The following is a 25,713-nucleotide window of genomic DNA, read 5'->3' on the forward strand; positions in this document are numbered from 1 at the left end:
GCTTCTCCTCCCGAAAGCACTGACAAGGAGTCAGCGCTTTCTAATTCTGAAATCCTTAATGATCTTCCCAAATGCTTTCAGGATAATAATCGTGCTCCTTTGCCCTCTTCTAATTCCACTCTCACCTCGTCAGATAAGCCCTTCATCCTCCATGTCGACGCCAATGTACCGACGTTGGTGGTGTCGTGATGCAGCAACGAGGCGAGAAGAGTACACCTGTCAGCGACTACTGCTACAAGGAACTACGGAACAATTGGCAAGGAGCTACTCTTCCTCATCCTGAAGCTTCAGCACTTCACTCCACACCTGATAAGTGCTCGGTCCACCATCAATACGGACCACACCACCCTACACCACCTGCAGCACGCCCACTTCCCATCTCAACGTCTTCTACTATGGGCTTGCTACCTGCAGAAATTCAACCTGGAGACACGCTATACCAAGAGTCTGACAACATCTTAGCCCATGATCTCTCCAGAGTTTATGAAGTAGAAGTGACTCCATCCATTACTCCACCACATAACGACGTACTTCTTCCAGAACCGCAGGCTTCGGGGGAGAGTTGTGACGATAATCTCCTTCAAGAGATTGAGCCTGCTCTTCCCTCCACAATTACGTCTTTGAAATTATATAAAACTACTATGGAAGAAATGTCCAACAACGACAACAACACCAGCAAGGTTTGCCAGAGCGCAAAACGTTGCAGCCAGAGACACCTGTTCAGACTCAAACCGCCAAACTACCTGTTGATCGCTACCCGGCTCCGTTGATTGGTCGCCGGTCTGGCTGCAACTGCACTCCACCCCCCCATACTACTTGATGTCTGGGGTCGCCACGACCTCAGACCTCAGAATATTCTGTGCTTTCGCAGTTATCACTCCTCCCGGCTAGACGTTAGCGTGTACTGAGAGAGGTGGTAGCTTAAAGCCAATATTCCAGCACCTCCCTTTAATTTTGTGTTGCACTTCTTGTTATTTTATCTTAACGTAACTTTTCATTGTGTCATTTAATTATTCTTATTATTTTGATTGATTGATTTTATTATAAGAATTTGTTTGTCCATTTTTTCATGTTTTGATTTATTTAACGTAATTAAAATTTTATTGTTAAAATTTACTTGTGTTTTGTGTGTCTTCTCCTTACCTTACCACAGACGAAGTTCCAGTTTTCTATTTTTTTTTATAACTATGTGACGAGGCCATACCCCTAGCCTTAAACAGCCGAACACCAACGCGTTACCGTCACACAGTATATACACATACATATATAATACAAAAATTATAAATTTACTTACTTAATATTACATTGCAAATATTCCAGGTTTTGAAGACAATTTTCTTATTGCGCTCAACAAGGTAAGGCTTGCACCACAGATTCTGTCAGGGGTGGAAGCGTATTAGCATTGTATAGAAAATATTTACCAAATAGTTTTAAATACATAAAACTACAAATAGTAATTATTGAATTATTACATTACGCTTATACTCGTACATTCTGTTATAGTGTCAAATTTCTACATTAGACTACCATATTACCTATATTATTGTTAATAATGTATTGACAGATGCAATATGTATTAAAATTCTAAAAATAAGTCATGCATTATATACAATTTGTGGGAAACTGTCTGCTGAGAAAAGCTGGTGTGGGGGTTGTTACAAGAGTGAGTAATAATTAAAGCTGGTGCATATAACATCCTTGTCAGGCACATGCAAAAGTGAACACTTCCAGAATTGGAGACATGCAGAAATGTAACATTTGGAAATAGAGGCATGTTAAAACAAAGACATGCATAAATTCAAATTCTTATCTAAAAAAATTCTAGTGATTATTATATAAATTATTCCATCAGTACTAGATCAAATATTCACAAAAAAAGAAGAGATATTTGATATTCAATACCATCCTCCCTTTGGAAAGAGTAATCATGTCCTGTTGGACATTTATTATATGTTAAGATATAATCTAAAAGAAAATAGGGACATTGAAATGGTTGTTAAACTCTATTTCAATAAAGAACACTATAGGGAACCTCGAACCCTGTATTACAAGTGTAAGTGAAAATATTGGAAAAAATAATTAAAGCTAAATGTGAAGAACACCTGGAAACAAATGCTACACTTGCTTACATTTATGAATTGCTTTTAAATACATAGGTCAAAAATTTACCAATATGGTGCATTCGGAAGACAAACCAAATTTTTCACTTTTGACAATTGAGCACCTGCTACATCCAGATTCTAGGGAGGAAAGGAAGGACGATCTTACTGGATCCCATAGCCTCTCCGAGGCACAAACCAGGCTTGTACACAACCCTCCCCCTGCCACCCGAGTTATGTCAACAGGTCGTTTCTTTCTCTTCGCCCTTACATCATCACACACAGAGATCACAATAACGTGATGCATCAAATGAACAAATCCACAAGGGCCGTGACGAGGATTCGAACCTGCGTCCGGGAGCATCCCAGACACTGCCTAAATCGACTGAGCTACAACAGGGTAAAAGGATCCAGGAAGTTCAGTAGAAGTTCGGTTTCAACCCTTTTATTTATTAGTATTTTGAGTATTTTGTAATGAGCAGCTCTGAAAATCAGTTGATTACAGATAATGCTACATAATACACTTCATGTGTGTATATGTTACAACAAGTGTAAACAATTTGTTCACTTTCAAAACTTGGGTAATTACATATGACAGTGTCAGACCACTGAGGAAGAATTGAAACAGGAATTTCCTCAAGTACTTTCATATTTCAGTAATACATCTTCAGAAGGAATTATTCCTCCTGAAGATGTATTATTTAAATATGAAAGTACTTACGGAAATTCCTGTTCCAATTCTTCTTTCGTGGTCTGACACTCACATTTTTCACCACATGTTAATTTCCGTGATTTACACACAAATTTATATACATACAAATACATATACACACATATATAATATATGTATATATATATATATATATATATATATATATATATATATATATATATATATATATATATACAGTGGTACCTCGCATAACGAATTTAATCCGTTCCATGTTCGTCATGTGAAACGGACGTCATACAAAACGAGTGTCCCCCCATGTAACCAGTGTGATGCACTGTGTTTATTGTGAAATATCCCCAGTGTGCATGACATCAAATGCTCCCCAAAATATAACTTTTCTTTGTAAAATGATAAATTACCATCCCTGAACATGTCTATGTAAAAATAATTACCAAATTCCACTTACTTTGGCTGTGAGGGCGTGGAAAAGGTGCGCTGTGACGTCATCAGGGGCTGGTCGCCCGTGTGTGAAGCTCCCAGACACGGTCGCGCAGGCCATTCAAGCACCGCGTGATGCCACAAATATATTTTCAAATATTTTTTCAATGCATTTCCAATGCGGTTTTATTTGTTTCTTTTATAGTATATGATGCATATTTGTGACCTTTACAATATGTATACAGTAGAATGTTCATAATTTTCCATGAAACTGTGATACATGTGTCAGTAATGTGTCCACAATAAATGTTTATTGTCACAATATTACGTGGTAAAAATTCACTAAAATTACAATATGTACAGTTTCACATACTATTTACACAGTAACACACTGTATTACACACTCAGTACTTTGGAGGTGCGTAATAGTCAACGAAGTAGTCCATGGTACACAGCGCGACTTTGCTCTCCTTGCACCAGCTACAGATAGATTTTCGTTTCCTGTTTCTTCGTTGTGTGTGCTTGCACATAACGCACTCGCGTGCACCCTTGGCATTAGTACTTGTAGGTGGTATGTAGCCAAGCTTGTAAAGCATAAAGTAGTATTGAAACGATTATAGGAAAAGCTCAATTTGTAAGGTAGTCTTGAAAAGATCGCTTTGTAAGGTCCCCCACAGGAAGAGATTCAGCTAGCCTCAAAGAGTGCCCATCAGTCAGGAAGAGATTGAGGTATTCTTGAAAATATCAATGACCACCACCACCACCATGGAAGCCGCTAACACTTCATCTATGCTACTTGTATCAGATGCATCATCACTGAACGCAGAAAACGATTCATCTATGTATCATCTATATACATTAGAGATGGCAAGGGTGGAGCTCAGAGCTACACCTGGATATGCTCGCTGTATCATCCTCATAGTTGCTGTATCACTGGCATCCGACCGTTGTGTTAAGCCCTTATTGCGCCTAGCTTCGCCAATGTTATGACCCTTATGTTCTTCAAACAATAGGGTCTGAATTGCACCGACTGAGCACAGTCTTTCAACACCGTGTGGGACAGGTGTTTGAGAGCCAGAGGCGCATGTGCCACAAATGGTTGCTCACGCAGTACTAACCCAGCCAGCAGCCCTTGTCTTTCATATTCGTTATAGCAAAAGGTTCGTTCAGTGTTTGTTGGGTAGGCTGCTCCATTATGACAATCTTTCTTTGTTTCAAATGTGTTCCATTTGTTTTGTATTTGTCACTTACGTCTCAATAATGGAGCAGCCTACCCGACAAACACTGAACGAACCTCTATGACATTTGTCCATTTTTCAAATTGTTTCAACAGTTCTTTTATTTTTCGTTTTTTTTTTTTTTTTAAGAAACATGGAGCAGCCGACCTGTAGACCACCGAACGAACCTTTTTGACATTTGTACTGGTTTTCAAAATTCTTCATTTTTTTATTATATACGTTTTTTTGTATGTAAGAAACATGGAGCAGCCTACCTGCCAACCACCGAACGAACCTTTTGCTATAAGACAAATGAAAAATAAATATTGAACACATTTGAAGAAAGGAAAATGTCATAATGGTTTATTCAGTGTATGTAAGGTAGGCTTCTCCATTATTGAGACGTAAATGACAAATACAAAACAAATGGAACACATTTGAAACAAAGATTGTTATAATGGAGCAGCTTACCTGCCGAACACCGAACAAACCTTTTTGACATTTGTTGTATATCAGACATTTCATTTCTTTTTTCCTACAAAAACGTCAATGCTTTGCAACATCTCAGCAGTCACCCCTTTATATCCCAGCAACATTAGCATCTTTAAACAAGAACAACATATTTTTATGTGCATCGTCGGAGGCGTCTAAGAATGTGCAAGAAGCAGCGCGACCCCACCATGTGGTGTTGACGTTACTCAAACCAGCGTTCGTCATATGGGACAATTTGACGCCGATCGGGCCGTTCGTTACCCAAAATTATTCGTCTTTTGGGGCAATCGTTATGCAAGGTACCACTGTATATATATATGTGTGTATATCACGAAAATAAACACGTGATTAAGAATGTGACAATGTCAGACCACGGAGGAAAAATGAAAAGGAAATTTCCTGTTTCATTTTTCCTCCGTGGTCTGACATTGTCATATATATATATATAACTGAAAACTCACACCCCAGAAGTGACTCGAACCCATACTCCCAGGAGCAAACACAACTGGTATGTACAGGGACGCCTTAATTCGCTTGACCATCACGACCGGACATAAGGAAGTGATAGCCGAGGCTATTTGAACCACTTCCCCACCGGCACTCGGATGGTAATCTTCTGGGGTGTGAGTTTTCAGTTGTATATAGTCCTGGGGACCATTCAGGCTTGTTTGCATTTGTGTTCCTCACGTGTGCCCCAAAGAATGAGGTGATTTGATAAAATGCTATGCCCAAGATTACCATTTGAGTGCCGGCGGGGAAGTGGTTCAAATAGCCTCGGCTATCACTTCCTTATGTCCGGTCGTGATGGTCAAGCGGATTAAGGCGTCCCTGTACATACCAGTTGTGTTTGCTCCTGGGAGTATGGGTTCGAGTCACTTCTGGGGTGTGAGTTTTCAGTTGTATATAGTCCTGGGGACCATTCAGGCTTGTTTGCATTTGTGTTCCTCACGTGTGCCCCAAAGAATGAGGTGATTTGATAAAATGCTATGCCCAAGATTACCATCCGAGTGCCGGCGGGGAAGTGGTTCAAATAGCCTCGGCTATCACTTCCTTATGTCCGGTCGTGATGGTCAAGCGGATTAAGGCGTCCCTGTACATACCAGTTGTGTTTGCTCCTGGGAGTATGGGTTCGAGTCACTTCTGGGGTGTGAGTTTTCAGTTGTATATAGTCCTGGGGACCATTCAGGCTTGTTTGCATTTGTGTTCCTCACGTGTGCCCCAAAGAATGAGGTGATTTGATAAAATGCTATGCCCAAGATTACCATCCGAGTGCCGGCGGGGAAGTGGTTCAAATAGCCTCGGCTATCACTTCCTTATGTCCGGTCGTGATGGTCAAGCGGATTAAGGCGTCCCTGTACATACCAGTTGTGTTTGCTCCTGGGAGTATGGGTTCGAGTCACTTCTGGGGTGTGAGTTTTCAGTTGTATATAGTCCTGGGGACCATTCAGGCTTGTTTGCATTTGTGTTCCTCACGTGTGCCCCAAAGAATGAGGTGATTTGATAAAATGCTATGCCCAAGATTACCATCCGAGTGCCGGCGGGGAAGTGGTTCAAATAGCCTCGGCTATCACTTCCTTATGTCCGGTCGTGATGGTCAAGCGGATTAAGGCGTCCCTGTACATACCAGTTGTGTTTGCTCCTAGGAGTATGGGTTCGAGTCACTTCTGGGGTGTTAGTTTTCAGTTGTATATAGTCCTGGGGACCATTCAGGCTTGTTTGCATATATATATATATATATATATATATATATATATATATATATATATATATATATATATATATATATATATATGCATATAAATAAAAAACAAGTAAATGTAAATAATTTTACCTTGCACCTAGATCAACCACGCCTGTATGGCGCGCGTTTCAGTACTTGGGAAATCTAGAACTATCTAGAATCTCTAATCTGCAATGAAACAATACATATTATTGTAGATGAGCAGCAGGTCCTTGTCCAGGCACTAAACCTCATGAGTGTCCAGTTGTCAGAAAAAGATTCAGTCGCAATGCGTAAATAAAGTCTCATGAGTGTCCAGTGTGTGGAAAAGGATTCAGTCAAGCTGGCTACATAATCATATAAATTGAATATAAATATGTCTGCATATATATTTGAATATATAAATAAAGTTAACAATTGCTTGCTTAGTTAATTTATAAGTTATCATACAAGTTCATTTAATTGAATAATATCTAGTACTTAGTTAAGTGCTTAGACTACATTTAAAGTCATTTATTATACTTTTGCAATTTAATTTGTTTATAGTATAAGAACCTAATGGCTGTTAGTTATGGAGCTAGGTTAGACTATGTATGTTTAAATCTCTGATTTAAACTGAGCCAGTGTTCAGTCATATAACTGAATTTATCAAATCTTATCCTTGTATAATATACAAGCTGATGTGAGATCCCTGTCTACAGGTGGACTGGAACTTCTATCAACTAATCCATTCATCCCACCTGTCCCTTACAGCCCACAATCTATCATTAGGAAAAGAGGAGCTAGGATTTACGACCCTAGCTAGAGATTCTTGGAATTAATTTGCAGACAGTAATTTTTTAATTTAGTTCAGTCCAAGTCTCCTCTTATATCAATCCCAGCAGGTTTTTCCCACAATTACAACCTCCACCATTACATATAACAACCACCACCATGTGAGAAATCTTTAAGGAATTCTGATAAAGAAAGAGATCTAGGGGTGGTTCTAAATAGAAAACTATCACCTGAGGACCACATAAAGAACATTGTGTGAGGAGCCTATGCCATGCATTCCAACTTCAGAATTGCTTTTAAATACATGGATGGCGAAATACTAAAGAAATTGTTCACCACTTTTGTTAGTCCAAAGCTAGAATATGCAGCAGTTGTGGGGTGCCCATATTGTGTGCCCATATTGGGGTGCCATCATATTTAAACCAACCAAGCCTACAAATACGTCAACATGGACCAGCATTACACCGTCTAACATACTCTGTCAGATGTAACAACTAAATTTGTGAATTCAAGACCTAATGTATTGTATAACACGGTGTTAGTACGAGAAAAACATTACTCACATTCGAAGCCGTGTTTTAAAATGGCGGCGATCTTGTTGTACTGATCGCTCCACACTGTGTGTTCGTTTGCGTATGATGAACGTGTGACAATTTACTACAACAATTATTTAATTATTCTTATTCTTTATTTTACTATTTTTAGGGTACATGAAATTTCAAATTTATTTGCACACAATAATATAATTGCATTGTCATAGCCTTTATATATTACGGAAAATACGATGACATGAACGAAGTCAAAGTGAAGTTGAAGTCAAAGTCATTCGCCGAACGTATTAGTCATTTTTTTTCTCCCAAACGATAGGGGATAACAAATCCACAGAGAATATAAGTGTACAGTAAAGTCAATTTTATTCAGGAAAGTACATACATAGTTGATTTACAAACATAATGTTGGATTTATAGATAGAGCTAGTGCATACAATACCTAAAGCCACTATAGTAGGCATAGCATTTCAGGCAACCGGGCAGTATATATGGACCCCTTACTCAAATCTCTGAATATGTTAGATATTAAGTCCCTGCACATACTCTCATGTGTATTATATATATATCAAACGCTGCAATGTAATGTCAATCCTGACCTTAAAAGCTTCCTAGAAGGTCCCATGAGCACCACACCAGAAACAAATACCTATTTGATATTCCAAGAGTACGACTTAGTCAAACTAGAAATGCTTTACAAATCAAGGGACCTCGAATGTGGAATGACCTTCCCAATTATGTTAAAAACTGTACCTCTCCCAACCAGTTTAAGATAAATAAAGATAAATTTATAAGTTAAGAAAAATTCCACAAATCAACAACCCTGTTACTGACCCAGTATTTACCCAAGTCTTTCGTAAATCTAAACTTATCCAATTTATACCCATTGTTTCGTGTTCTATCTTGTGTTGACAATTTTAATACCCTATTAATATCCCCTTTGTTATATCCATTCAGGAAATTGTGGTTGATCTCGAACCCATTGAAAATGTGACAACTTATACTGAATTTTGTAACTATATCATCAAGATTGTAACCAGCTTAGCTAAATGTAGTGTGGGGTTCAGTCCCTAAGCCCATATATGTGCCTCTATAACCATTTACGTTACAGGGCAAAAACATAACAACAAAGGTAACTGCAGAAGGCCTATTGGCCCATACCAGGCAGCTCCTATCTATAACAGATAACATAACAACAGTAAAAGCATTTAGTGTGTGTTTGATGCTCACTGATATGTTCCAGCTTTGTTCTATATATGGTGCTATTCTATCTTACGCTTTGTTGCTCTTTTATACCTACGGACTCATAGAACATTCTATTGCGAAAACATTGGCACAAAAATGAATGACGTACATACAATAATAATGTCAGGACAGTGAAATAATTATAAACTTTTAAAGCGCCGTATCGCCCATGCGTCGTCGTGTCACCAATACTGGGTAACAGTTCCGCCACTTCCCACACTCTTGCGGGTGGGCCGCGACCATTATTTTACATTTATATTCATATCACCGTGTTGGGAATTTCATTGCGAGTCCATTGATACCAAAATTAACGCTGTAGGACAAGTGTGGAAGTGATAACAATCCCAAGAGTAAAAACAATTTGTTGCTGTTGGGCACTCACGGCGAGTCATCTACGTAGGTATTTATTTGGTGCTGGTATCCATATAACTTTTTGTGACCGTTTTTAATGATGTTCTTCTAGAGAATGTTATTGCGAACACGTTGATATCAAAATGAAATACGTAGCTCAAGAACTAAGGTCAGGACAGTAAAAAGAGTATACACATTTTTGTTTTGACGCTTAAGGTTATTGTGAGAACTCATCGCACTTTGTACTTTTGGTTTTAAATTCTTAATGTTGATGCTGGGCTTAAGCTTAATGTTAAGCTTAAGCTTGAGCTTAATGTTGGGCTCCGAATGCATGATAGAGCTGATAAGTTAGCCAAAGAATCTGCCTTTAAAGGAGCCGTTGAGTGTAACCTTACAGTCTCCGTGGTGTAGTGGTAAGACACTCGCCTGGCGTTCCGCGAGCGCTATGTCATGGGTTCGTATCCTGGCCGGGGAGGATTTACTGGGCGCAAATCCTTAACTGTAGCCTCTGTTTAACGCAACAGTAAAATGTGTACTTGGATGAAAAAACGATTCTTCGCGGCAGGGGATCGTATTCCAGGGACCGTAGGATTAAGGACTTGCCCGAAACGCTACGCGTACTAGTGGCTGTACAAGAATGTAACAACTCTTGTATATATCTCAAAAAAAAAAAAAAAAAAAAACCTTGGATTGTCAATGTGCAATCTGAGAGCAGCAGTACACCGAGAACTTCAACAAGATCTTGTAGATCTGAGGCAAAGTGAAATTGACACCAGTAATTCCATCTATCATCATACTATCATGCAAGAGGAGCCACACATCTATGGATCATCCAATAAAATCAGCAGACTTCTAGATGTTACTACTGCTCGGCTTAGACTCGGTTACAAGTATCTCTGGGAATTCTCATTATCTGCTGATGTAGACCTGACCAAATGTAAACTGTGTCAACAAAATTATTCGCACACCCTCCGTCACTATGTGATGGAGGGTGTGCGAAAAGATACATGAATTTCGAGACAATTCTATAACCAATGTTCCAGCGGTGTGTCAATATTTCATTCAAAATGATCTGCTACCAGAAATTTTAGCCAAATATCCCCAGTTTGCTAACTGTAGATAACAACTAAGTGATTGTAACCTATCCACCGCTGCCCACTGGATGGGGGGCGGTGTGCAGGACAAACATATAAATTTTGATACTAGCTCTCCACATATGTCAGTTGCTTAATTTAGAACCTGTACTTGAGGTCGATCTCGAACCCATTGTTGATGTAATGACTTATATTGAATTTTGTAACTAGCTCATCAAGATTGTAACTTGCTTAGCTAAATGAATTGTGGGGTTCAGTCCCTGAGCCCATTATGTACCTCTGTAACCCTTTCCACTACCGCCCACAAGATGGGTATGGGGTGCATAATAAATGAACTAAACTAACTAACTCATATTGAACTGTTCCATCTCATGTTGGAATAGTGCTCAACGAGGTGGCGGATGACTTGGCCAAATGTGCCACATCAAAACCACAAGTTGACATTGAATGTGAATTCACAATTAGACAAATAAGAAGCAAAATCAGAAATATTCAGGCACAGGCGGGAGTGGAGAGGAGAGAGATAATGTATGAGAGTAGTCAAACCATGCAACACTACATGTATGTGAGTCAAAACACCCATTTCACTTATGGTAAAAGGAGAAATGCTTGGAGTGACTCTGTGTAGACGCGGCTCAGGCTTGGGTACAAATATTACTGGGAATAGGGGATAGATGTTCATGATACTGACACGAAGTGTAAACTATGTGGTATGTTAAGGTCTCACACCCTGGCCCATTATGTTCTTGATTGTCCGTTGATTAATGTATATAGAAACACTGAGATAAGGACTGTTCCTTAGCAAATAGCCTGGATGTGTCACAACGGAAAGGTTGATGATATTCTTGTGAGATATAAGAATTTTGCACCAAGACTGTAATATTTTGTTGAATTATCTGCAGGTGTCTTGCAAATTGTCTATACAGTATACCTAGGTCATAAAAGTATTTGTGTGTACGTCTGATAACATACTACTTGTGAAGGAGGAAATGTATATGTTTATCTCTCAGAATGTTTGGTAATATGTTTATTTGTGATGTGTGTCTATGTATGTATTAACACGTTGTACTGAATGGGGTGAGAATAGCTTGAGCTACCTCATCCCTTTGTTTTTCATGCCCGAAACGCTTTGCGTAATAGTGGCTTTAGGCATTGTATGTACTAGCCCTATCTATAAACTCATTACTCTTTGTAAAATCTCTTGTATGTATGTACCTTACCTAAATAAACATTTGATTTGATTTGAGTATTATAAACAACAGAGATCCCAGGACAGAGCTTTGAGGTACTCAACCTACAACATTTTCCAACTCTGACTTAACCCCATTTATACTAACTCTGTTGAGCGTTGACCATTTATACATCAACTGTGTTGATGTGAGCACTTAATTGGCGGTCAGTGGTGGAGCTTAATTCTTAAAAAGCAATATATACTTTCGATCGTGATTTAGTTTAGTCTGCCGTTTAATAAAAAAAGAGCATATCAATGGTATATCACAGAAAACGAATTTATCATAAACTCATGTATTTGTCTTATCATATTGAACTGCATTCATATTTTTAATATATAACAATATGAATATCCAAATTTCTGTAAATCCCCTACCATGTTGGAATCTGTGGAAATGAATGAGCAAATGTGCTGGCTGAAGGCGCTGAAGGAAACCACATTGGTTTCATTTTGGATACAAATGTCCATGGAGATTCAGAATGGAAACTAATTATATAGTTGAACCTGCAGAGAGGAGTTTAAGAATCTGTGTTGAGAGTGATGGACACAGCCTTCACAATTATACTTCAGAGAATGTAAACATCTCAGTCATTAGAAATATGTGTAGAATAATAAACCCTACATTGTTTGAGTTAGGGAAAACACCATTTGTCATATATAGATACTAGCTGTTCCTAAAGATTCACCCATTTTGCACCAGCAAGATAACATATAAGATTTTAAGGGTTGACGAATGTTAATCTTCTTGTTTGATAAACTGTGCACTTGAGACATAGTTAATAAGAACACGCCAATATATAAGACAACAAAAAGTTTTCAGATTCTTTCACGCCACTTTCCAGCAACTTTTATAATTTATATAAATTATTTTAGGGAATAATACATAAATTATATATTTAAACATGATATAGTGTTTAGTGGAATGCATAAGGAGTCAAATTGTGTTAAAAAGAGCGATTTTTAGAAAATTTGGAAAAACTACTTTTTTCTGATCATATTATAACTAAATGGATTTTAAAGGTTTCACTCAGCCAATATATATCATTCACAATTTATTAATGAATTTTACAAAAAAAACACCATAAATTTTATATTTAAACATGTAAAAAGTATTTGTTTTACATTTGGAACAAAATAGTTGTAGAAAAACAATTTAAAATAAAACCTTTGTGTTTGGATTTTTTGATTAAAAGTTTCTTAAAGGCTCTCCTGCACCATTCTCAATGCAAATCATTCCCACACCTATGGGAAGAGATAGGCGAACGTTTTGTAGATGATTTGTGTTTGCTGGGAAGGTACCAACATGCACGCTACCATGTAGTCAAGGTTATCTTGAGGTTATCTTAAGATGATTTCGGGGCTTTAGTGTCCCCGCGGCCCGATCCTCGACCAGGCCTCCACCCCCAGGAAGCAGCCAGTGACAGCTGACTAACACCCAGGAACCTATTTTACTGCTTGGTAACAGGGGGCATGGGGTGAAAGAAACTCTGCCCATTGTTTCTCGCCGGCGCCTGGGATCGAACCCAGGACCACAGGATCACAAGTTTCGCGTGCTGTCCGCTCGGCCGACCGGCTCCCTACAAGGTACCCACATCCACGCTACGATGTAGTCAAGGTACCATCAAGCACGCTACGATGTAGTCAAGGTACCAACATGCACGCTGCAATGGTTCCATCATGCACATTACAAATGTTGTCAAGGTACCGTCGTGCACGCTACAATGTTGTCAAGGTACCAACATGCACACTACAATGTCGTCAAGGTACCAACATGCATGCTACGGTGTAGTCAAGGTACCAACATGCACGCTACGAAGTAAAGATACAAACATGCACACTACAATGAAGTCAAGGATCCAACATGCATGCTATGATGTAATCAAGGTACCAACATTCACGCTACAATGTAGTCAAGGAACCAAAATGCTCGCTACAATGCAGTCAAGGTACGAATATGCACGCTACGATGTGTTTGGGGTACCAACATGTACGCTACAATGTTGTCAAGGTACCAACATGCACGCTACCACGTAGTCAAGGTTCCAATATGCACGCTACAATGTAGTCAAGGTACCAACATGCACGCTGCAATGTGGTCAAGGTACCAACGTGCACGCTATGGTGTAGTCAAGAAACCAACATGCACGCTACAATGCAGTCAAGGTTCGTACAAGCACGCTACAATATTGTCAAGGAACCATCATGCACTTTACAATGTTTTCAAGGTACCAACATGCATGCTACGATGTAGTCAAGGTACCAACATGCATGTTACGATGTTGTCAAGGTACCAACATGCATGCTACAATGTCGTCAAGGTACCAACATGCACGCTACGATGTAGTCAAGGTACCAACGTGCACGCTACGGTATAGTCACGGTACCAACATACACCCTACAATGCAGTCAAGGTACCAACATGCACGCTACAATGTAGTCAAGGTACCAACATGCACGCTACGATAAGGTCAACGTACCAACATGCACGCTTCAATGTCGTCAGGGTACCACCATGCAGGCTACAATATAGTCAAGGTACCAACATGCACGCTACAATGTTGTCAAGGTACCGTCATGCACGCTACAATGTTGTCAAGGTACCAATATGCTCGCTACAATGTAGTCAAGGTACCAACATGCACGCTACGAAGTAGTCAAGGTACCAACATTCACGCAACAATTTAGTCAAGGTATCAACATGCACGCTACAATGTAATCAAGGTACCATCATGCACGTTACAATGTTGTCAAGGTACCATCATGCAAACTACAATGTGATCAGCGAACCAACATGCACGCTACAATGTTGTCAAGGTACCAACATGCACGTTATGGCGCAGTCAAGGTACCAACATGCACGCTACGATGTAGTCAAGGTACCATCTTGCACGCTACAATGTTGTCAAGGTACCATCATGCATGCTACAATGTTGTCTAGGTACCAACATGCACGCTACAATGTTGTCAAGGTACCGTCATGCAAGCTACAATGTTGTCAAGGTACCAAGTTGCACCCTACAATGTTGCCAAGGTACCAACATACACGCTACGGTGTAGTCAAGGTACCAACATGCACGCTACGATGTAGTCAAGGTACCAACATGCACGCTACAATGTAGTCAGGTAACAACATTGCACGCGAGGGTGTAGTCAAGGTACCAGTAAGCACGCTACAGTGTAGTCAAGATACCAACATGCAAGCTACGATGTAGTCCAGGTACCAACATGCACGCTACAACGTAGTCAAGGTACCAACATGTACGCTACGATGTAGTCAAGGTACCAACATTCACTCTACAATGTAGTCAAGGTACCTACAAGCTCGCTACAATGTAGTCAAGGTACCAAAATGCACGCTGAGATGTAGTCAAGGTACCAACATGTACACTAGGGTGTATTCAAGGTACCAACAAGCATGCTACAATGTAGTCAAGGTACCAACATGCACGCTACAATGTAGTCAAAGTATTAACATGCACACTACGATTTAGTCAAGGCACCAACATGCAAACAGCGATTTAGTCAAGGTACCAACATGCACGCTACGAGGTTGTCAAGGTACCAACATGCACGCTACACTGTAGTCAAAGAACCAACATGTATGCTATGATGTAGTCAATTTACCATCATGCACGCTACGGTGTAATCAAGGTACCAACATGCACGCTACAATGCAGTCAAGGTACGAACAAGCACGCTACAATATTGTCAAGGAACCATCATGCACGTTACAATGTTTTCAAGGTACCAACATGCATGCTACGATGTAGTCAAGGTACCAACATGCACGTGATGTAGTCAAGGTACCAACATGCACGCTACGGTGAAGTCAAGGTATCAACATGCATGATACAATGCATTCAAGGTACCAACATTCACGCTTCAATGCTGTCAAGGTGCCAACATGCACGCTATAATGTAGTCAAGGTTCCAACATGCACGCTACAATGTTGCCAAGGTACCATCATGCAAGCTACAATGTTGTCAAGGTACCAGCATGAACGCTACAATGAAGTCAAGGTACCCACATGCACAATTCAATGTAGTCAAGGTACCAACATGCACGCTACAATGCAGTCAAGGTACCAACATGCATGCTACGATTGAGTCAAGGTACCAACATGCACGCTAAGATGTAGTCAAGGTACCATCATGTACGCTACAATGTTGCCAATGTACCATCATGCACGCTACGGTGCAGTCAAGGTACCAACATACACGCTACGATGTATTCAAGGTACCAACATGCACGCTACGACATAGTCAAGGTACCAAAATGCACGCTTCAATATAGTCAAGGTACCAACATGTAGGCTACGATGTAGTCAAGGTACCTACATGCATGCTACTGTGTAGTCAAGGTACCATCAAGCACGCTACTATGTAGTAAAGGTACCAACATGCACGCTACAATGTAGTCAAGGTATCAACATGCACGCTACGGTGAGGCCAAGGTACCAAGATGCATGCTACGACGTAGTCAAGGTACCATCATGCACGCTACAATGTTGCCAAGGTACCATCATGCATGCTACAATGTTGTCAAGGTACCAACATGCACACTACAATGTTGTCAAGGTCCTAACATGCACACTACAGTGTAGTCAAGGTACAAACATGCACCCTATAATGTTGTCAAGGTACGAACATGCACGCTACGATGTAGTCAATGTACCAACATGCACGCTACATTGTAGACAAGGTACCAACATGCACGCTACGATGTAGTGAAGGTACCAACATTCATGCTTCAATGTGGTCAAGGTACCAAGAAGGACGCTATAATGTAGTCAAGGTACCAACATGCATGCTACGATGTAGTCCAGGTACCAACATGTACGCTTCGGTGTAGTCGAGGTACCATTAAGCACGCTACAATGTAATCAAAGTACTAACATACACGCTACAATGTAGTAAAGGTACCAACATGCACGCTACCATGTTGTCAATGTACCAACATGCACGCTACAATGTAGTCAAGGTACCAACATGCACGCTACGATGTAGTCAAGGTATTATTATTCACGCTACTATGTAGTCAAGGTACCAATACGCATGCTACAATGTAGTCAAGGTACCAACATGAACGTTACGATGTAGTCAAGGTACCAACATGCTCGCTACAGTGTAGTCAAGGTACCATCAAACACGCTTCGATGTAGTCAAGGTACCAAAATGCACGCTACCATATAGTCAAGGTACCAACATGCACGCTACAATGTAGTCAAGGTAGCAACATGCATGCTTCGATTATGTCAACGTAACTACATGAACGCTACGATGTATTCCAGGTACCACTGTGGGTAAAACCTGCTGGGATTGATATAAGAGGAGACTACCAGGGACTTGTACTGAACTAAATTAAAAATTTACTGTCTGCAAATTAATTCAATTAAAATCTCTAGCTAGGGTTGTAAATCCTAGTTCCTCTTTTCCTAATGACAGTCTGTGGGCTGTAAGGGATAGGTGGGGTGAATGACTTTGTTGATAGAAGTTCCAGTCCACCTGTAGACAGGGATCTCACATCAGCTTGTATTTTATACAAGGATAAGATTTAAAAAATTCAGTTATTTGACTGAACACTGGCTCTGTTTAAATCAGGGATTTAAACATACATAGTCTAACCTAGCACCATAACTATTAACAGCCAATATGTACTTATACTATAAACAACAAATTAAATTGTGAAAGTATAATAAATGACCTTAAATGTAGTCTAAATACTGTTAACTAAGTACTAGAAATTATATTCAATTAAACAACTTATATGATAACTTAAAATTAACTAAGCAAGCAATTGATAACTTAATTTATATATTCAAGTATATATGCAATGTACTTATTCATTTTATGATACAGTTAGCTTGACTGAATCTTTTCCAACACTATGGACACTTGTGAGGTTCTTACTTATTGCAGTTGAATTCTTTTCTGACACAATGGACACTCACGAGTATAGTGCTGGATAAGATTCACAGCTACACTACAATTTTAATAAACGTACTGATGAATGAGGCGTTGCCTCGCTTTATTACCGACAGACAGATTTATAGAATATTAAAGTTATACAAGCATACAATTGGCCAATTAATACGCTACTGTAATAACCTTCAATATACTTATCTGAAGCCGGGTGCCTGTCTGACAAGTTTGCCAGACTGATTAACTCTCTTGTCGAGTTTAGGCACTATATTTTGCTACAGCGTTGCTGTTTGATGTACTGGTAGCGTTGCTACGTGATTGTCCCTGCAGTTGCAGAAGAATGATAGGATAACGATTAAGAATGAAGGTGGAGGAAACCGTGTCACTGTGTGCTCCACTATTCACTCCTATTTTATATAAATGTTCTAGGATTTTCCTTGTAGATATTGTCCAGGTACTCCCCCAGTTCTAGAGAGTGTTCACTGGTGATAAAGATGTTAGATAAGGTGTCCTTGAGCTGGTAATGTTCGCTAAGGATCAGTCACTTGTTCACTCAGTTGTAAACAAACGCGAAGTGTCCTCGGGCTTTGTTGGTGGGCGCTTCACTCCCCCCCATCGCCCTGCCATGCTCCCTTGCACGGTAGCCTTCTATGAATATTGATTGATTATTTTTACAGTCTAGACTTATTATTGAAATAAGATGTGATTATAATATAATTAGATATAAGAGTTAAAGATTATAAGTAGTATTTGAAAGTACCACTGAATCTTATTAAGGATTCGATTTTTAATCTCTACCGGAAGCGAATAAATGTTCCAATAGTTTTTTTAATTAAGAAATCCTTCTAGAAGCTTCTGGATCCTTGTGAGATCATGTACAAAGTCACGTAGGCATCAAAAGGGCCCTGTTGCGTACGTGTTCATGGTGACATTGTCATCCAGGATCAAGCTATATAATGAATCTATAATGATTCTAATATGATTTTGATACGATTTAGATATGATTTTGATATGATATAGAAAAGATACATTTCTTAGTTGATTATTAGATATGGTGTGTAAAAATTTCCCACAACCACGATGTTGGTACATCGTTGTACCTGGAATGATGTTGTCAAGGTACCAACATGCATGCTACAATGTAGTCAAGGTACCAACATGCATACTATGAAGTAGTCAAGGTACCAACATGCACGCTGCGGTGTAGTCAAGGTACCAACATGCACGCTTCAATGCAGTCAGGTTACCAACATTCACGCTTAAATGTTGTCAATGTACCAACATGCACCCTACAATGTAGTCAAGGTACCAACATGCACGCTACAATGTAGTCAAGTTACCAACATGCATACTACAATGTAGTCAAGGTATCAACATGCATGCTAAGGTGCAGTCAAGGTACCAACATGCATGCAACGATGTAGTCAAGGTACCATCAAGCATGCTACAATGTTGTCAAGGTACCATCAAGCACGCTACAATGCTGTCAAGTTACCAACATGGACGCTACAATGTTGTCATGGTACCAACATGCATGCTACGATGTAGTCAAAGTACCAACACGCACGGTACAATGTATACAAGGTACCAACATGCACGCTACGATGTAGTGAAGGTACCAACATTCACGCTACAATGTAGTCAGGGTACCAACAAGCACGTTATAATGTTGTCAAGGTACAAACATGCACGCTACGATTTAGTCAAGGTACCAACACGCACGCTACGATGTAGTCAAGGTACCAACATGCACGCTACGATGTAGTCAACGTACCAACATTCACACTACAATGTCGTCAAGGTACCATCATGCACGCTACAATGTTTTCAAGGTACCAACATGCACTCTACCATGTTGTCAAGGTATCAACATGCACGCTACAATGTAGTTAAGGGACCAACATGAATGCTACGATGTAGTCAAGGTATCAACATGCACGCTAAGGTGCAGTCAAGGTACCAACATGCACGCAACGATGTAGTCAAGGTACCATCAAGCATGCTACAATGTTGTCAAGGTACCATCAAGCACGCTACAATGCTGTCAAGTTACCAACATGGACGCTACAGTGTTGTCATGGTACCAACATGCATGCTACGATGTAGTCAAAGTACCAACACGCACGGTACAATGTATACAAGGTACCAACATGCACGCTACGATGTAGTGAAGGTACCAACATTCACGCTACAATGTAGTCAGGGTACCAACAAGCACGTTATAATGTTGTCAAGGTACAAACATGCACGCTACGATTTAGTCAAGGTACCAACACGCACGCTACGATGTAGTCAAGGTACCAACATGCACGCTACGATGTAGTCAACGTACCAACATTCACACTACAATGTCGTCAAGGTACCATCATGCACGCTACCATGTTGTCAAGGTATCAACATGCACGCTACAATGTAGTTAAGGGACCAACATGAATGCTACGATGTAGTCAAGGTATTAATATTCACGCTACTATGTAGTCAAGGTACCAACAAGCATGATGCAATGTAGTCAAGGAACCAATATGCACGTTACGATGTAGTCAAGGTACCAACATGCTTGCTACGGTGTAGTCAAGGTACCATCATACACGCTACTATGTAGTCAAGGTACCAGCATGCACGCTACAATGTTGTCAAGGTACTAACATGCACGCTACGGTGTAGTCAAAGTACCAACATGCACTCTATGATGTAGTCAAGGTACAAACATGCAGACTACAAAGTTGTTAAGGTACCAACATGCACGCTACGATGTAGTGTAGGTACCAACATTCACGCTACAATGTAGTCAAGGTACCAACAAGCACGCTATAATGTTGTCAAGGTACCAACATGCACACCACGATTTGGTCAAAGTAACAACATGCACGCTACGATGTAGTGAAGGTACCAACATGAACGCTACGATGTAGTCAAGGTACCAACATTCACACTACAATGTAGTCAAGGTACCAACAAGCACGCTACAGTGTAGTCAAGGTACCAACATGCACGCTACGATGTAGTCAAGGTAACAACATGCAAGCTATGATGTAGTCAAGGTACCAACATGCACGCTACAATGTAGTCAAGGTACCAACATGCATGCTACAATGTAGTCAAGGTAACAACATGCACTCTATAATGTTGTCATGGTACCAACATGCCTACGATTTAGTCAAGGTACCAACATGCACACTACGATGTAGTGAAGGAACCAACATGCACGCTACGTTGTAGTCAAGGTACCAACATTCACACTACGATGTAGACAAGATTCCAACATGCACGCTACAATGTAGTCAAGGTACCAACATGCATGCTATGATTTAGTCAAGGTAACAACATGCCCGCTACAATGTAGTCAGGTAACAACATGCACGCTACGATGTAGTCAAGGTACCAACATTCACGCTACAATGTAGTCAAGGTACCAACAAGCACGTTACAACGTAGTCAAAGTACCAACATACACGCTACGAAGTTGTCAAGGTACCATCAAGCACGCTACGATGTAGTCAAGGTACCAACATGCTGGCTACAATGTAATAAAGGAATGAACATGCACGCTACAATGTAGTCAAGGTACAAAGATGAACGCTACGATATGGTCAAGGTACTAACATGAACGCTACTGTGTAGTCAAGGTACCATCATGCACGACACGACGTAGTCAAGGTACCAACATTCACGCTACAATGTAGTCAAGGTATCAACATGCACGCTTCCGAGCAGTCAAGGTACCAAGATGTATGCTACGATGTAGTCAAGGTACCATCATGCACGCTACAATGTTGCCAAGGTAACATCATGCTAGCTACAATGTTGTCAAGGTACCAACATGCACACTACGATGTAGTCAAGGTATCAACATTCACACTACGATGCAGTCAAGATACCAACATGCATGCTACAATGTAGTCAAGGTACCAACATGCATGCTATGATTTAGTGAAGGTAACAACATGCCCGCTACAATGTAGTCAAGGTACAAACATGCACGCAACGATATAGTCAAGGTACCAACATGCATGCTACGATGTAGTCAAGGTACCAACATGCACGCTACGATGTAGTGAAGGTACCAACATGCACGCTACGATGTAGTGAAGGTACCACCATTCACGCTACAATGTAGTCAAGGTACCAACAAGCACGCTATAATGTTGTCAAGGTACCAACATGCACACCACGATTTGGTCAAAGTAACAACATGCACGCTACGATGTAGTGAAGGTACCAACATGAACGCTACGATGTAGTCAAGGTACCAACATTCACACTACAATGTAGTCAAGGTACCAACAAGCACGCTACAGTGTAGTCAAGGTACCAACATGCACGCTACGATGTAGTCAAGGGTAACAAATGCAAGCTATGATGTAGTCAAGGTACCAAACATGCACACTACAATGTAGTCAAGGTACCAACATGCATGCTACAATGTAGTCAAGGTAACAACATGCACGCTATAATGTTGTCATGGTACCAACATGCCTACGATTTAGTCAAGGTACCACATGCACACTACGATGTAGTGAAGGAAACCAACATGCACGCTACGTTGTAGTCAAGGTACCAACATTCACACTACGATGTAGACAGATACAACATGCAATGCTACAATGTAGTCAAGGTACCAAACATGCATGCTATGATTTAGTCAAGGTAACAACATGCCCGCTACAATGTAGTCAAGGTATCAACATGCACGCAACGATATAGGTCAAGGTACCAACATGCACGCTACAGATGTAGTCAAGGTACAACATTCACGCTACAATGTAGTCAAGGTACCAACCAGCACGTTACAATGTAGTCAAAGTACCAACATACACGCTACGAAGTAGTTCAAGGTACCATCAAGCACGCTACGATGTAGTCAAGGTACCAACATATGCTGGCTACAATGTAATAAAGGAATGAACATGCACGCTACAATTAGTCCAGTACAAAGATGAACGCTACGATATGGTCAAGGTACTAACATGACAACGCTACGGTGTAGTCAAGGTACCATCATGCACGACAACCACGTAGTCAAAGGTACCAAAACATTCACGCTACAATGTAGTCACGGTATCAACATGCACGCTTCCGTGCAGTCAAGGTACGAAGATGTATGCTACGATGTAGTCAAGAGTACCATCATGCACGCTACAATGTTGCCACAGGTAACATCATGCTAGCTACAATGATTGTCAAGGTACCAACATTGCACACTACGAATGTAGTCAAGGAACCAACATGCACGCTACGTTGTAGTCCAAGGTATCAAACATGCACACTACGATGTAGTCCAAGATACAAACATGCATGCTAAATGTAGTCAAGGTACCAACATCCATGGCTATGATTTAGTGAAGGTAACAACATGCCTGCTACAATGTAGTCAAGGTACAAACATGCACGCAACGATATAGTCAAGGTACCAACATGCACGCTACGATGTAGTCAAGGTACCAACATTCACGCTACAATGTAGTCAAGGTACCAACAAGCACGCTACAACGTAGTCAACAGTACCAACATACACGCTACGTAGTAGTCAAGGTACCATCAAGCACGCTACGATGTAGTCAAGGTACCAACATTTCTGGCTACAATGTAATTAAAGGAATGAACATGCACCCTACAATGTAGTCAAAGGTATAAAGATGTACGCTACGATATGGTCAAGGGTACTAACATGAACGCTACTGTGTAGTCAAGGTACCCATCATGCACGACACGACGTAGTCAAGGTACCAACATTCAAGCTACCAATGTAGTCAAGGTATCAACATGCACGCTTCCGAGCAGTCAAGAGTACCAAGATGTATGCTACGATGTAGTCAAGGTACCATCATGCACGCTACAATGTTGCCAAGGTAACATCATGCTAGCTACAATGTTGTCAAGGTACCAACATGCACGATAGAATGTTGTCAAGGTACCAACATGTACGCTACGGTGTAGTCAAGGAACCAACATGCACGCTACGATGAAGTCAAGGTACAAACATGCACGCTACAACGTTGTCAAGGGACCAACATGCACGCTACGATGTAGTCAATGTACCAACATGAACGCTACATTGTAGACAATGTTCCAAGATGCATGCTACGATGTAGTGAAGGTACCACCATTCACGTTACAATGTAGTCAAGGTACCAACAATGACGCTATAATGTATTCAAGGTACCAACATGCACTCTACAATGTAGTCCAGGTGTCAAAATGCAAGCTACGGTGTAGTCAAGGTACCATCAAGCATGCTACAATGTAGTAGAGGTACCAACATGCACGCTACAATGTAGTCAAAGTACCAATAAGCACGTTAAGATGTAGTCAAAGAACCAACATGCACGCTACGATGTAGTCAAGGTTCCAACATTCACTCTACAATGTAGTCAAGGTACCAACAAGCACGCTACAATGTTGTCAAGGTACCAACATGCACGTTACGATGTAGTCAAGGTACCAAAATGCCCACTACAATGTCGTCAAGGTACCATCATGCACGATACACTGTTGTCAAGGTACCAACATGAACGCTACCATGTTGTCAAGGTACCAACATGCACACAACAATGTAGTCAAGGTACCAACATGTACGCTATGATGTAGTCAAGGAATTAATATTCACGCTACTATGTAGTCAAGGTACCAACAAGGCACGGTACAATGTAGTCAAGGTACCACAAATGTACGGCTACGATGTTGTCAGGTACCAACCATGCCCGTCACGATGTTGTCTAATGTAACAATATGCAGGCTACATGTCGTCCAAGGTACAGAACATGCACCCTACGATGTACTCAAGGTACCACCATGCACGCTTGAATGCATTCAAAGTACCAACAATTCACGCTTCAGTGCTGTCAGGGTACCAACATGCACGCTACGATGTTATTCATCGGCATCAACATGCACGCTACATGTAGTCCAAGGTGTATCAACATGCATGCTAACGATGAGTTTGAGGTACCAACATGTACGCTACGATGTTGTAGGGTACCTACATGAGAGTTACGATGTTGTCAAGTACCAACATGCAGGCTACAATGTAGTCAAGGTGCCAACATGCACGCTACGATGTAGTCAAGGAACCAACATGCACGCTACGGTGTAGTCAAGGTACCAACATGCACGCTTCAATGCAGTCAAGATACCAACATTCCACGCTTCACATGCTGTCAGGGTACCATACATGCACACTTCAATGCAGTCAAGATACCAACATTCACGCTTCAATGCTGTCAGGGTACCAACATGCACGCTACAATGTAGTCAAGGTACCAACATGAACTCTACAATGTGCTTCAGAGGTACCATCATGCATGCTTAAATGTTTGTCATGGTACCACATGCACGCTACAGGTAGTCAACGGTAACCAACATGCACACTACAGTGTAGTCAAGGTACCAACATGCACTCTATGATGTAGTCAAGGTACAAACATGCACGCTGAAATGTTTCAAGGTACCAAACATGCTTGCTACGATGTTGTCAAGATACCAACATGAAAGCTACAATGTACAGAAGGTACCAACACATTCAAGTTACGATGTAGTCAAGGCTACCAACAAGTCACAATACCAATGTAGTCAAGGTACCAACATGCACGCTACGTGTATTCATGGCAACAACATGGACGCTACAATGTAGTAAAGGAACCAACATGCTCGCTACAATGTAGTTCAAGGTACCCAACATGCACGCTACGATGAGTTTGAGGTACCAACATGTACGCTACGATGTTGTCAAGGTACCAACATGCACGTTACGATGTTTGTCAAGGTACCAACATGCACGCTACAATGTAGTCAAGGTACCAACATGTACGCTACGATGTAGTCAAGGTACCAATATTCACGCTAACGGTGTAGTCAAGAGGTACCAACATGGACGCTACAATGCAGTCAAAGTAACAAAATGCACGCTACG

The sequence above is a fragment of the Procambarus clarkii genome, chromosome 30 (assembly GCF_040958095.1).
Source record: "Procambarus clarkii isolate CNS0578487 chromosome 30, FALCON_Pclarkii_2.0, whole genome shotgun sequence".
NCBI classification, from domain to species: domain Eukaryota; kingdom Metazoa; phylum Arthropoda; class Malacostraca; order Decapoda; family Cambaridae; genus Procambarus; species Procambarus clarkii.